The sequence below is a fragment of the Salvelinus alpinus genome, chromosome 7 (genome assembly GCF_045679555.1).
Source record: "Salvelinus alpinus chromosome 7, SLU_Salpinus.1, whole genome shotgun sequence".
Classification (NCBI taxonomy): Eukaryota; Metazoa; Chordata; class Actinopteri; order Salmoniformes; family Salmonidae; genus Salvelinus; species Salvelinus alpinus.
Window position 1 is genome coordinate 23,862,151 of NC_092092.1, and position 13,393 is coordinate 23,875,543.

At 41.9% G+C, this 13,393-nt stretch overlaps 1 protein-coding gene across 6 annotated transcripts in view; it reads left to right on the forward strand.

Moving 5' to 3' along the window:
* The window catches only part of tanc2b (tetratricopeptide repeat, ankyrin repeat and coiled-coil containing 2b), a 237,133-nt gene that overhangs the window by 147,259 nt on the left and 76,481 nt on the right, over positions 1-13,393 (forward strand). The window lies entirely within an intron of this gene.

Sequence of the window (13,393 nt, forward strand, 5' to 3'; positions counted from 1 at the left end):
CAACTGTGTGGAAGCACCTGCTTTCAATATACTTTGTGTTCCTCATTTACTCAAGTGTTTCCATTATTTTGGCAGTTACCTGTACCTCTATCTGTCAGACATGTTGGATCGTCTGACCTTGTTTGACAGTCAACACTGATTATAGTGTGTTTTATCAGAAACCAACTAAATACTATACAGAGTACTGAACTCAATTGATATATTTACTTCACTTTGCTGAAGGTTGAATAAAACCCTTTCTATGAGGAGCTGAGGGTTTGATGTTTTAGTTTTTCGGTAGAAACCTATGTATGAGTGAGGGAATCCCAGTTGTTACACAGTTCACTCACCTGCAAATCCAAATCTTAAAACCTCTGAACCCATTCTACTATAGGGGATATCAATGTTCTGTATGTAATTGCTCAATTTCTCCGCTATTTCCGCACAGCAATCCCCTGACCCTGCATCAGACAATTGGGTTTAGATACCCGAGCGAAGTTGGGGGAATAAATCTGAAAAGCGAAACATCCAATCTCCTGAGGCGTTTTCTACATCAATTCTGATAAACAGTCAGCTACAGCTAGCTACATTCACCCGGAGAACGGTTGCACATTAGTAATAATAGCCTGTTACAAATTAATTTAAGGTTAATTTGGTTATCAAAGGATAACCAGTGGAGCATAACGTGTATTCTATTCTCTTGAAAAAGCAACAGCCTCTGGGTTGGTTCCTGCATGTTGGAGCTTCGTACAGACCCTTTTCACCACTCAATGCTTATCAGAAAGCCAGCCAGCCCACTGAGAGAAAGACTGGATGTGTCGCAAATGGCACGCTATTTTCCTATGTAGTGCACTACTTTTGACCAGGAAACATTTGGGATGCAGACACTGTCTCCATAGAAAGTAGTCAAAGTCTGTACTCTGCATGGTGACGTTCAAGCAATAAATCAAGTGTTGATGACACCACTCTCTTGTAAAAACCCCTACTTTGTCTCTCAGAGTGAAAGGTTGGAACAGGAATCTCATTATGTTGACTGTCTGGTTGGTGGAGAGGTGGAGGCTGTTGAAAGTACTTGGAGCCTTTCAAGTCCATCCATCACCTCCGTGTCACTGCAGCATCACCGTCGAAACACAACTCATCCGCAATTGTGTTGCTACAACTAAACCTTCGCTATGAGTTAATGCAGGTTAATGTAGGTCAGAAAGTACATTCATGTATTGTAAATTTGTATATTTTTGTGCCTTTAGTACGAGTTAAGTTGCAAAGTAAAATCATTTATTTAGAATGACTTTGTTATTGGTTTTATACAGGGTGATTAAACAGTGCAGGACTTGTCTAGAAGGAGCAATGGAGTCAATTTAGCCCGTTTGTAGTAGTCAGTATATGTATAAGTGGATTTATTGTCAATATGTATGACTTTTTTGTTTCATTGGGTTATCATTGGGTTCTTATACAATGAAAGGCTGCGGCCCAAATCATACCTCATTTCCTATACAGCGTACGTTTTTGACCAGGGCCCATAGCAGTGCATTATAAAGGGAATATGGTGCCATTTGGGACGCACACAAAGACTGTTCTACAAGAAGCTGTGTTAGAATGAGAAACCCGCAGTGTGCTATTAATAGGCTTGATAATGATTTGCTTACAAAACACAGCAGTGGGATTACCATGCGTTACATACACTGACTACCCCTCCACTCCTCTGCTAATGTTGACACTACCAAAATGAGCAAACACTCCTGTTACAGGTAAACGCAGTTGGGTGTTTGTGTGTCACTAGGGCTGTCACAGACGTCATAGTCCACTGCACAACATTACAGCATTGCGATAACACCAATCTCCCAAAACCCCTTTAATACCTGCCTTTCAGTACAAAATCATGTATCTTGGCAGTGGGAGGAGAGGACTGTTATCTAGGCTAGGTTTTGGAGGAATGTATCCATTGACAGTGGATTCAGGTCACCAATTTTAGGATTCAGGTCACCACGCCAGTGTTTTCCATTGATGATACTATTGCTATAACTGCAATTAGGTGAATGGATGGTCTGTCTCAATTAAGCTTCGCTCTTTTCTCTTTTCTCATCCTCGTTATCTTTACAGGAAAATTGCCTTCACTAACATTAGTGACTTTAAAGCATTTTCACTGTTTTTCTTTGCTCGGTTGTGCTTAAATCACCTCCACTCTTCTCAAAGACATCTTGCCTGAAAGAAGTCAATAAGTGTTTGTTTTTTACTTTTAGAAATACAAATCCTTTGCATTATTATTAACCTTCTATTTGACTTAGTGTCAGCCAGAGGTATCCATCTACAGCAGGGGTATTCCGGTCTCACCCTACGAGGTCCAGAGTCTGCTGGTTTTTCTTCTACCTGATAATTAAATGCACCCACCTGGTGTCCCAGGTCTAAATCCGTCCCTGATTTAGAGGGGAAGAATGAAGAAACTCAGTGAAACTGGCTTTGAGATCCAGATTTTAATTTAAGGGATCTACAGTAGGTGAGGTTATTCACAGTAGGATGTTTTATTTCCCCAATGCCACTGTGCTTCTGCTTGCTCTTTGGAGTCTAGGTCAGGTTACTGTAAATCACTTTGTGACAAACTGCTAATGTTAAAAAGGCTTTATAAATACATTTTATTGGCCTCCCGAGTGGCGCAGAGGTCTAAGGCACTGCATCGCAGTGCTTGAGGCATCACTACAGATCCGGGTTCGATCCTAGTCCGTGACCGGGAGTCCCATAGGGCGGTGCACAATTGGCCCAGCATCGTCCTGGTTAGGGGAGGGTTTGGCCGGGGGAGCTTTACTTGGCTCATCGCGCTCTAGCGACTCCTTGTGGCGTGCCGGGCACCTGCAGGCTGACTTCGGTCATCAGTTGAACAGTGTTTCCTCCGAACACGTTGGTGCTGCTGGCTGCCGGGTTAAGCGGGCGGGTGTTAAGAAGAGCGGTTTGGCGGGTCATGTTTCAGAGGAGGCATGACTCGACCTTCACCTCTCCCGAGCCCGTTGGGGAGTTTTAGCGATGAGACAAGATCGTAATTGGATCGCAATTGGATATCACAAAATTGGTGGGAAAAAAGGGGGGATAAAATGATGTATATATCAATTGTATATACAATGCCTTCAGAAAGTATTTACACCCCTTGACCTTTTCCACATTTTGTTGTGTTCCAGCCTGAATTTAAGCCTGATTAAATTGAGATATTGTGTCACTGATCTACACATAATAGCCCATACTTATCAAATTAGAATTATGTTTTTAGACATTTTTACAAATGTAATAAAAAAGCTGAAATGTCTTGAGTCAATAAGTATTCAACCCCTTTGTTATTTTCAAGCCTAAATAAGTTCAAGAATAAACATTTGCATGACAAGTCACATAATAAGTTACATGGACTCACTCTGTGTGCAATAATATTTTTTAACATAATTTTTGAATGACTACCCCATCTCTGTACACCACACATACAACTATCTTGTAAGTTCCCTCAGTCGAGCAGTGAATTTCAAGCACATATTCGAGCACATTGACCTTGGGAGGTTTTCCAATGCAAAGAAGGGCACCTATTGGTAGATGGGCAACAAAAAAAAGCAAACATTGAATATCCCTTTGAGCATGGTGAAGTTATTAATTATGCTTCGGATGGTGTCCCAATACACGCAGTCACTACAGAAATACAGGCATTCTTCCTAACTCAGTTGCCAGAGAGGAAGGAAACCACTCAGGGAATTCACCATGAGGCCAATGGTGATTTTGAAACAGTTACAGAGTTTAATGCCTGTGCTAGGAGAAAACTGAGGAATTGATCAACAACATTGTAGTGACTCTACAATACTAACTTCATGAGTGAGGGAAAAGAAGGAAGCCTGTACAGAAGAAAAAAAAACATTCCAAAACATGTATTCTGTTTGCATTAAGGCACTAATGTAATACTGCAAAATAATGTGGCAAGGAAATGTACTTTTTGTCCTAAATGCAAAGTGCTATGTTTGGGGCAAATCCATCAAATCATGTGTCACATACACATGGTTAGCAGATGTTAATGCGAGCGTAGCGAAATGCTTGTGCTTCTAGTTCCGACAATGCAGTAATAACCAATCTAACCTAACAATTTCACAACAACTACCTTATTTATACACACAGTGTAAAGGGATGAAGAATATGTACATAAAAATATATGAATGAGTGATGGTACCGAACGCCATAGGCAAGATGCAGTAGATGGTATAGAGTACAGTATATACATATGAGATGAGTAATGTAGGGTATGTAAACATATAAAAGTGGCATTGTTTAAAGTGGCTAGTGATACATGTATTACATAAAGATGGCAAGATGCAGTAGATGGAATAGAGTACAGTATATACATATGAGATGAGTAATGTAGGGTATGTAAACATTATATTAAGTGGCATTGTTTAAAGTGGCTAGTGATACATTTTTTACATCAATTTTTCCATTATTAAAGTGGCTGGAGTTGAGTCAGTATGTTGGCAGCAGCCACTCAATGTTAGTGGTGGCTGTTTAACAACACAACACATCACTGAGTACCAAGCTTCATATTTTCACATTTTCAAGCATGGTGGTGGCTGCATCATGTTATCAGTATGCTCGTCATCGGCAAGGAGTAGGGAATTTTGGGGGGATAAAAAGAAATGGAATAGAGCTAAGGACAGGCAAAATTGTAGCGGAAAACCTGGTTCAGTCTGCTTTCATACAGACACTGTGAGACAAATTCACCTTTTAGCAGGACAAATACACCAAATTTAGCAAGACCAAATATACACTGGAGTTGCTTACCAAGACAACATTGAATATTCCTGTGTGGCCTAGTTACAGTTTTGTCTTAAATCGACTTGAAAATCTATGGCATAACTTGAATAACTTGAAAATGTCTGTCTAGCAATGATCAACAACCAACTTGACAGTGTTTAAGGAATTAAAAAATAATAATAATGGGCAAATATTGTACAATCCAGGTGTGCAAAGCTCTTATAGACTTACCCAGAATGACTCAAAGGAGATTCTAGCATATTGACTCAGGGGGTTGAATACTTATCTAATCAAGATATATATATATTTTTTTCTATTAATACAAATTTCAAATGTTTGAATTGTTCTTCCACTTTGACATTACTTTGTGTAGGTCGTTGAAAAAAATTACAATTAAATATATTTGTATCCCACTTTTTAACACAACAAAGTGTGGAAAAAATCAAGGGGTGTGAATACTTTCTGAAGGCACTGTCTAACGACAGAGGTAGGAGGACCTAGACCATACTGTATGCATACTTGCATAGGCAAGGGCCTATAACCTTACTAGGGGTTAGAGCTCAGTTGGGACTGGGGTCAGGGGTTAAGGGTCAAGGCATGCTGGCTTTTATTAGTGTTTGCTCCATCATCCATCCACATTGGGTCTTAGGTAATTATACTATACTCTCACCTCATAAATGCACTCCTCAATTGATGTCACATAACTCTCCACTGATGGTGTGTCATTCTCAATGCAATAACACAGTATCACATTGAACTCTAGTATATCACCGGTCCTCTTCGATGCACTATCACAGTGTCACATAACTCTTCACTGATGGCGTGTCATTCTCATCCTCTCTCAGCTCAAGTCTCTCTCTCTCTTCCTCCACTATATTTAACAGAAGAGTACCTCCTAAATGTGTTACTGGTATGTCATTCTCATCCTCTCTCAGCTCAAGTCTCTCTCTCTCTCTTCCTCCACTATATTTAACAGAAGAGTACCTCCTAAATGTGTTACTGGTATGTCATTCTCAGCCTGTCTCAAATATACCCTCACCCTGTAGTCTGTCCTTCACTATAGTTATCTGAAGAGTGCCTCCTCAATGCAGTATAACAGTATCACGTAACTCTATACTGGTGTTGATGTGCCATTCTCAGTCTTCTTTGCCCTGTATTCATTTCCTCTCTTCCCCAGCTGTGGTTGTCTGAAGAGCAAGTGGCCCTGCCTCTACATTGACCCTGACTGCAGCAGGTGGTCCGGGGGTGGACGTGAGAGAAATAATATTGTGAATGAAAGGTCAGGGTGTCGGACGTACTGACCATTAGCTTTTCTCTACCCCTTTCTGCTGAGTCATTGGATTTGACATTTTAGTCATTTAGCAGATGCTCTTATCCACAACGACTTACAGGAGCAATTAGGGTTAAGTGCCTTGCTCAAGGGCACATCGACCAATTTTTCACCTAGTCCGCTTGGGAATTCGAACCAGCAACCTTTCGTCATGCAGTGCGTCCCAAATGGCACCCTATCCCCTATATAGTGCACAACTTTTGACCAGGTTATTGCACTAGTAGTGCACTCTATAGGGAATAGGGTAACATTTGGGATGCATACATGGAGTACAAGTCCTTAGGGAATGACTAGTAATGTGGGCGGCAGTTGAAGCAAGAGCCCTACAGTAGAGGCCTGTACTGTAGTTCCTCCTCTCTGTAATCGCTTAGTTATCACCAGACCGTTATCGTCCATGTTAACCAAGGCTGTTGGCTATAGAAGCTTGATTCTAATTTCAGGGAGCTACACTGTGATGACCTGCAGCGTATGTGTTTGCGTTCTGCCGTTTTGTTTTCGATTGTATTGTTCGTCTTCATGTGTTGTTTAATTCTCTTTCTATTTGTCTGTATTTGTATTGTCTTTTGTATGCTTAATGATACTGTATGTGTTAATGTACACAGAGCCACACACAAAATGTCGACATGGGAATAATAAAGTAATTATCTTATCTTATGTAAGCATTGGTTGGATGGACTATAGGCTAACCTTACATGAACCAGCCCATAGCTATAACATGAATAATACTAGCATGTAAGCTTTGGATGTAGTCTTAAACTGTATTGGAAGTCTCGTGCTAGCTACTGTATATGTAGAATGAAAGTTGTGTGATAAAGACTCAATGTAACCTTCCATAAACCGGCCTGTAGCTTTAATATATAAATAATAATTCCTGTAAGTATTGCTATGTGAGAGTCTGGCATGAAAGAGCTTGTAAACCTTCCATAAACCGGACCGTAGCTTTAACATTATTAATACTATTGGAGTTGCTTTAAGCTGTAATCCTGCTGGCACACAAAGGTTATCTGAGGCACAAAATAAACAGCATTTGGGGCAGAGTGGAGAATGAGAGAACCATAGGCTAATGAGTGTTCTTAGAAGATCAGCTCCTCCCTCTGTGTGTTACCTTAGTGGGCTAATCCCCCTATGGGTGTAATGACACACACACACACGCACGCACCCACCCACGCACGCACGCACACACGCACACACACACACAAGCGGCTGAGTTAATGGAGCTTGTACGGTGCTGCTGTCAGCAGCCTCTATTTTCAGTCTGAGCTGAATGAACACAACACCTCCCAGTGTTTCACACTCACATCTGGGCAGTGTTGTTTAGACAACCATCCAACCAGACAGGCTTTAAGTGGTACTGTAGTAGTTACTGTAGCGGTACTGCAGTAAGCCTAGTAAGGTACTGCAGTAGTTATTGTAGCGGTACTGCAGTAAGCCTAGTAAGGTACTGCAGGAGTTACTGTAGCAGTACTGCAGTAAGTCTAGTAAAGTACTGCAGTAAGCCTAGTAAGGTACTGCAGTAGTTACTGTAGCGGTACTGCAGTAAGTCTAGTAAAGTACTGCAGTAAGCCTAGTAAAGTACTGCAGTAGGCCTAGTAAGGTACTGCAGGAGTTACTGTAGCAGTACTGCAGTAAGCCTAGTAAAGTACTGCAGTAGGCCTAGTAAGGTACTGCAGTAGTTACTGTAGCGGTACTGCAGTAAGCCTAGTAAGGTACTGCAGTAGTTACTGTAGTGGTACTGCAGTAGGCCTAGTAAGGTACTGCAGTAGTTACCGTAGTGGTACTGCAGTAAGTCTAGTAAAGTACTGCAGTAAGCCTAGTAAAGTACTACAATAGGCCTAGTAAGGTACTGCAGTAGTTACTGTAGCGGTACTGCAGTAAGCCTAGTAAAGTACTGCAGTAGACCTAGTAAGGTATAGCAGTAGTTACTGTAGGGGTACTGCAGTAGGCCTAGTTAGGTACAGCAGTAGTTACTGTAGTGGTACTGCAGTAAGTCTAGTAAAGTACTGCAGTAGGCCTAGTAAGGTATTGGAGCGGTACTGCAGTAGGCTTAGTAAGGTACTGCAGTAGATACTGTAGTGGTACTGCAGTAAGTCTAGTAAAGTACTGCAGTAGGCCCAGTAAGGTACTGGAGCAGTACTGCAGTAGGCTTAGTAAGGTACTGCAGAAGTTACTGTAGTGGGCATACTCTTTTGTCCACTAGTGTGCCCAAGTGAATAAAGAGTTGTTTTTTTGTCCTTCATCCATAGCATGTTGCAGAACTAATACCATTACAATATAAAATGCTCATTCTTTTTAAACGTTTATTTATCCAGGAAGTCCCATTGAGGGGACAGAGAGATCTTGTGCTGCTTGGTTCATGGCAATGTGAATTCTGTGAATACAATGTGAATTCTGTGAATACAATGTGAATTTTGTGAATACAATGTGAATTATGTGAATACAATGTGAATTATGTGAATACAATGTTAATTCTGTGAATACAATGGGAATTCTGTGAATACAATGTGAATTCTGTGAATACAACTGTGAATACAACGTGAATACTGTGTAACCTTGAATCAATAAAGGTGAATACTGTAGATGACAATGGTGTGTTTACAGTAAAGGGGAATGCTTGTTGTCGTAGCGACCTTGAGGGCTTCGCAAGGTGTCTCTGCAAGTGCAGGGCCTTCGGTGTAAATGTGTGATTTATAGCGACAGTCTCCAAACTTGCACTCCATGGAACAAGCATTACTGAAATGTACTGGCGCATTGCACAACTCAAAGGGCATGCCATTGAATTCAAACACAGCAACAGGGGGGGGGGGGGAGGGTTTATACAGGTGAGTGTGAATGACTGATAGACATTATTGTAACACCCTGCTATCAACACCTTTTCTCATTGTTTATCATTCATGTATCGTTCATGTACCTAATTAAGATGAGCATCGGTATGGATATTAATTTCATATTTACATCTCATCTGTTTGCACAAAGCCTAGCTTGTGTCTGAATGGACTGTCATATTTAAAATGAGCCTTTCTCTTTCATATGCACACATTGAATTAGAATCTAAATTAATACATTTTGCAAGAAATTTTCTTTTTGATAATGTTTCTAAAGCCCTGGCTTTACAAAGACTGTCTGAGGGGAATAGAAATGACGTCTTTGATTAATGTCTTGGTCTGTTTCACACACACTACCACAATACCACACTACACACTACCACACTATCAGATTCTCACACACACTACACACTACCACATTCTCACAGACACACTACCACACTACCACACTACCACATTCTCACACACACTACACACCACCACACTACCACATTCTCACACACACTACACACTACCACACACTACACACTACCACACTACCACACTACCACATTCTCACACACACACTACACACTACCACACTACCACATTCTCACACACACACACTACACACTACCACACACACACTACCACATTCTTACACTACACACTACACACTACCACACTACCACATTCTCACACACACACTACACACTACCACATTCTCACACACACACTACACACTACCACACTACCACATTCTCACACACACACACACACACACACACTACACACTACCACATTCTCACACACACACTACACACTACCACACTACCACCTTCTCTCACACACACACACACACTACACACTACCACATTCTCACACACACACTACACACTACCACACTACCACATTCTCACACACACACTACCACACTACCACATTCTCACACACACACTACACACTACCACACTACCACACTCTCACACACACACTACACACTACCACACACACACTACCACATTCTTACACTACACACTACCACATTCTCACACACACACTACACACAACCACACTACCACATTCTCACACACACACACACACTACCACACTCTCACACACACACTACCACACTCTCACACACACACTACACTACCACATTCTCACACACACACTACACACTACCACATTCTCACACACACACTACACACTACCACACTACCACATTCTCACACACACACACACACACACACACACTACACACTACCACATTCTCACACACACACTACACACTACCACACTACCACATTCTCACACACACACACACACACACACACACACACACACACACACACACACACACACACACACACACACACACACACACACACACACACACACACACACACACACACACACTACACACTACCACATTCTCACACACACACTACACACTACCACATTCTCACACACACACTACCACACTACCACATTCTCACACACACACTACACACTACCACACTACCACATTCTCACACACACACACTACCACATTCTCACACACACACTACCACACTACCACATTCTCACACACACACTACACACTACACACTACCACACTACCACATTCTCACACACACACACTACCACACTACCACATTCTCACACACACACACACACTACTCACGGAGACTGTCTCAAATATATAGTGCACAACTACCTGCATCCGCATATAGATATTTATTTATAAGCTCATTTGCCGAGTGGATTTGCCTACTGCCATCCATCATGCCGTCACTCTGCCTGGCTGGTAAGGGCCTTCCTAGCTGCCACACGGAGCCTGTACTGCTGTACTGTAGGAGAGCTGCAGTCCCAGGGATTACACTGCTGCTAGTGTAGGTTTCCCACACTGTATATCTTTTTACTAGTATCTGGTTATCCTCAATGTAGACTGTGTGTGTTTGTGCGTGTTTCAAGTTTTATTAGTCGTATATACAGGATACACATGGTATACACCGTCCAATGAAATGATTGCTTGAAGGTTCCTTCTGGACAATGCAACAACAATAAGAAATAATAAAATATAAGAATACGAACAAAAGATAAATGACTCAGTAGAATAGAATAAACATTTTAGCATAATTATATTACAGGAAAGTACAATTTATTGTCCAATATTTATACTTGTTTTGGGGAAGGGGTGATTGGGGGGCAAGTGTTTACATACACTTAGGTTGGAGTCATTAAAACTCATTTTTCAACCACTCCACAAATCTCTTGTTAACAAACTATAGTTTTGGCATGTCGGTTAGGACATCCATCCATGTGCATGACACAAATACATTTTTCAACAATTGTTTGCAAACAGATTATTTCACTTATAATTCACTGTATCACAATTCCAGTTGGTCAGAAGTTTACATACATTAAGTTGACTATGCCTTTAAACAGCTTGGAAGATTCCAGAAAATTATGTAATGGTTTTAGAAGCTTCTGATAGGCTAATTGACATCATTTGAGTCAATTGGAGGTGTACCTGTGGATGTATTTCAAGGCCTACCTTCAAACTCAGTGCCTCTTTGCTTGACATCATGGGAAAATCAAAAGAAATCAGCCAAGACCTCAGAAAGAAAATTGTAGACCTCCACAAGTCTGGTTCATCCTTAAGAGCAATTTCCAAACACCTGAAGGTACCATGTTCATCTGTACAAACAATAGTACGCAAGTATAAACACCATGGGACCACGCAGCCGTCATACCGCTCAGGAAGGAGACGCGTTCTGTCTCCTAGAGATGAACGTACTTTGGTGCGAAAAGTGCAAATCAATCCCAGAACAACAGTAAAGGACCTTATGAAGATGCTGGAGGAAACAGGTACAAAAGTATCTATATCCACAGTAAAACGAGTCCTATATCGACATAACCTGAAAGGCCGCTCAGCAAGGAAGAAGCCACTGCTCCAAAACCGCCATAAATTAACCAGACTACGGTTTGCAACTGCACATGGGGACAAAGATCGTACTTTTTGTAGAAATGTCCTCTGGTCTGATGAAACAAAAAGAAAACTGTTTGGCCATAATGACCATGGTTATGTTTGGAGGAAAAAGGGGGGGCTTGCAAGCCAAAGAACACCATCCCAACCGTGAAGCACGGGGGATTCTATTTCCCTCAGCATCATGTTGTGGGGGTGCTTTACTGCAGGATGGCATCATGAGAAGGGAAAAGCTTGTGGATATATTGAAGCAACATCTCAAGACATCAGTCAGGAAGTTAAAGCTTGGTCGCAAATGGGTCTTCCAAATGGACAATGACCCCAAGCATACTTCCAAAGTTGTGGCAAAATGGCCAAGGACAACAAAATCAAGGTATTGGAGTGGCCATCACAAAGCCCTGACCTCAACCCTATAGAAAATGTGTGGGCAGAACTGAAAAAGTGTGTGAGCAAGGAGGCCTACAAACCTGACTCAGTTCCACCAGCTCTGTCAGGAGGAATGGGCCAAAATTCACCCAACTTATTGTGGGAAGCTTGTGGAAGGCTACCCAAAACGTTTGACCCAAGTTAAACAGTTTATAGGCAACGCTACCAAATACTAATTGAGTGTATGTAAACTTCTGACCCACTGGGAATTATTTCGTCAATAAATAAAAGATGAAATAAATAATTCTCTCTACTATTATTCTGACATTTCACATTCTTAAAGTGGTGATCCTTTCTGACCTAAGACAGAGATTTTTTACTAGGATTAAATGTTGGGAATTGTGAAAAAAACTGAGTTTAACTGTATTTGGCTAAGATGTATGTAAACTTCCAACTTCAACTGTATCTCTGTGGGTGTGTGTGTGAGTGAGTGAGTGCATGTATGCTAAGGTGCGGAGTGTCAGTGCAGTTGGTCAGTCCAGTTCAAGTGTTCAGTGGTCTGATGGTATCAGACTTCATGCGCCGATACTGTCTGACAGTAAGGGAGAGAACAGCTCGTGGCTGGGCTGTGTGGGATCCCTGATTATGCTGCAGGCCTTCCTCAGGCACGATATCGAGTAGATGTCCTGGATGGGTGGGAACACGGCCCTAGTGATGTACTGGGCTGTCTTCACCACCCGCTGGAGGGCCTTGCGGTCATGAACGGAACAATTCCCGTACCAGGCCATGATGCAACCGGTCTGGACACTCTCGATGATGCAGAGGTAGTATTTGGGGAGGCCCTGAGGCGAAGTTCTTCAGCCGCCTTAGGAAGTAGAGACACTGTTGCTCCCTCTTGACAATGGTGGTGGTGGTGGTGTTGGTCCATGTCAAGTCCTCAGTGATCTGGACAATGAGGAACTTAAAACTACTGTGTGTGTGTGTGGTGTGTGTGTCTCTTACCCAATGCTGAGTCATTAATTGCTCTAAACACTACCCTACATGCAGGACTGTTCTCAATAGTATAGTACTGTATATCATGGTGCTGGTGGGGCTTCTCTGTGATTGAGTCCTCTCCCACTCCTCTCCTGGCTGTGACTCAGTAGGGCTTCTTGTCAC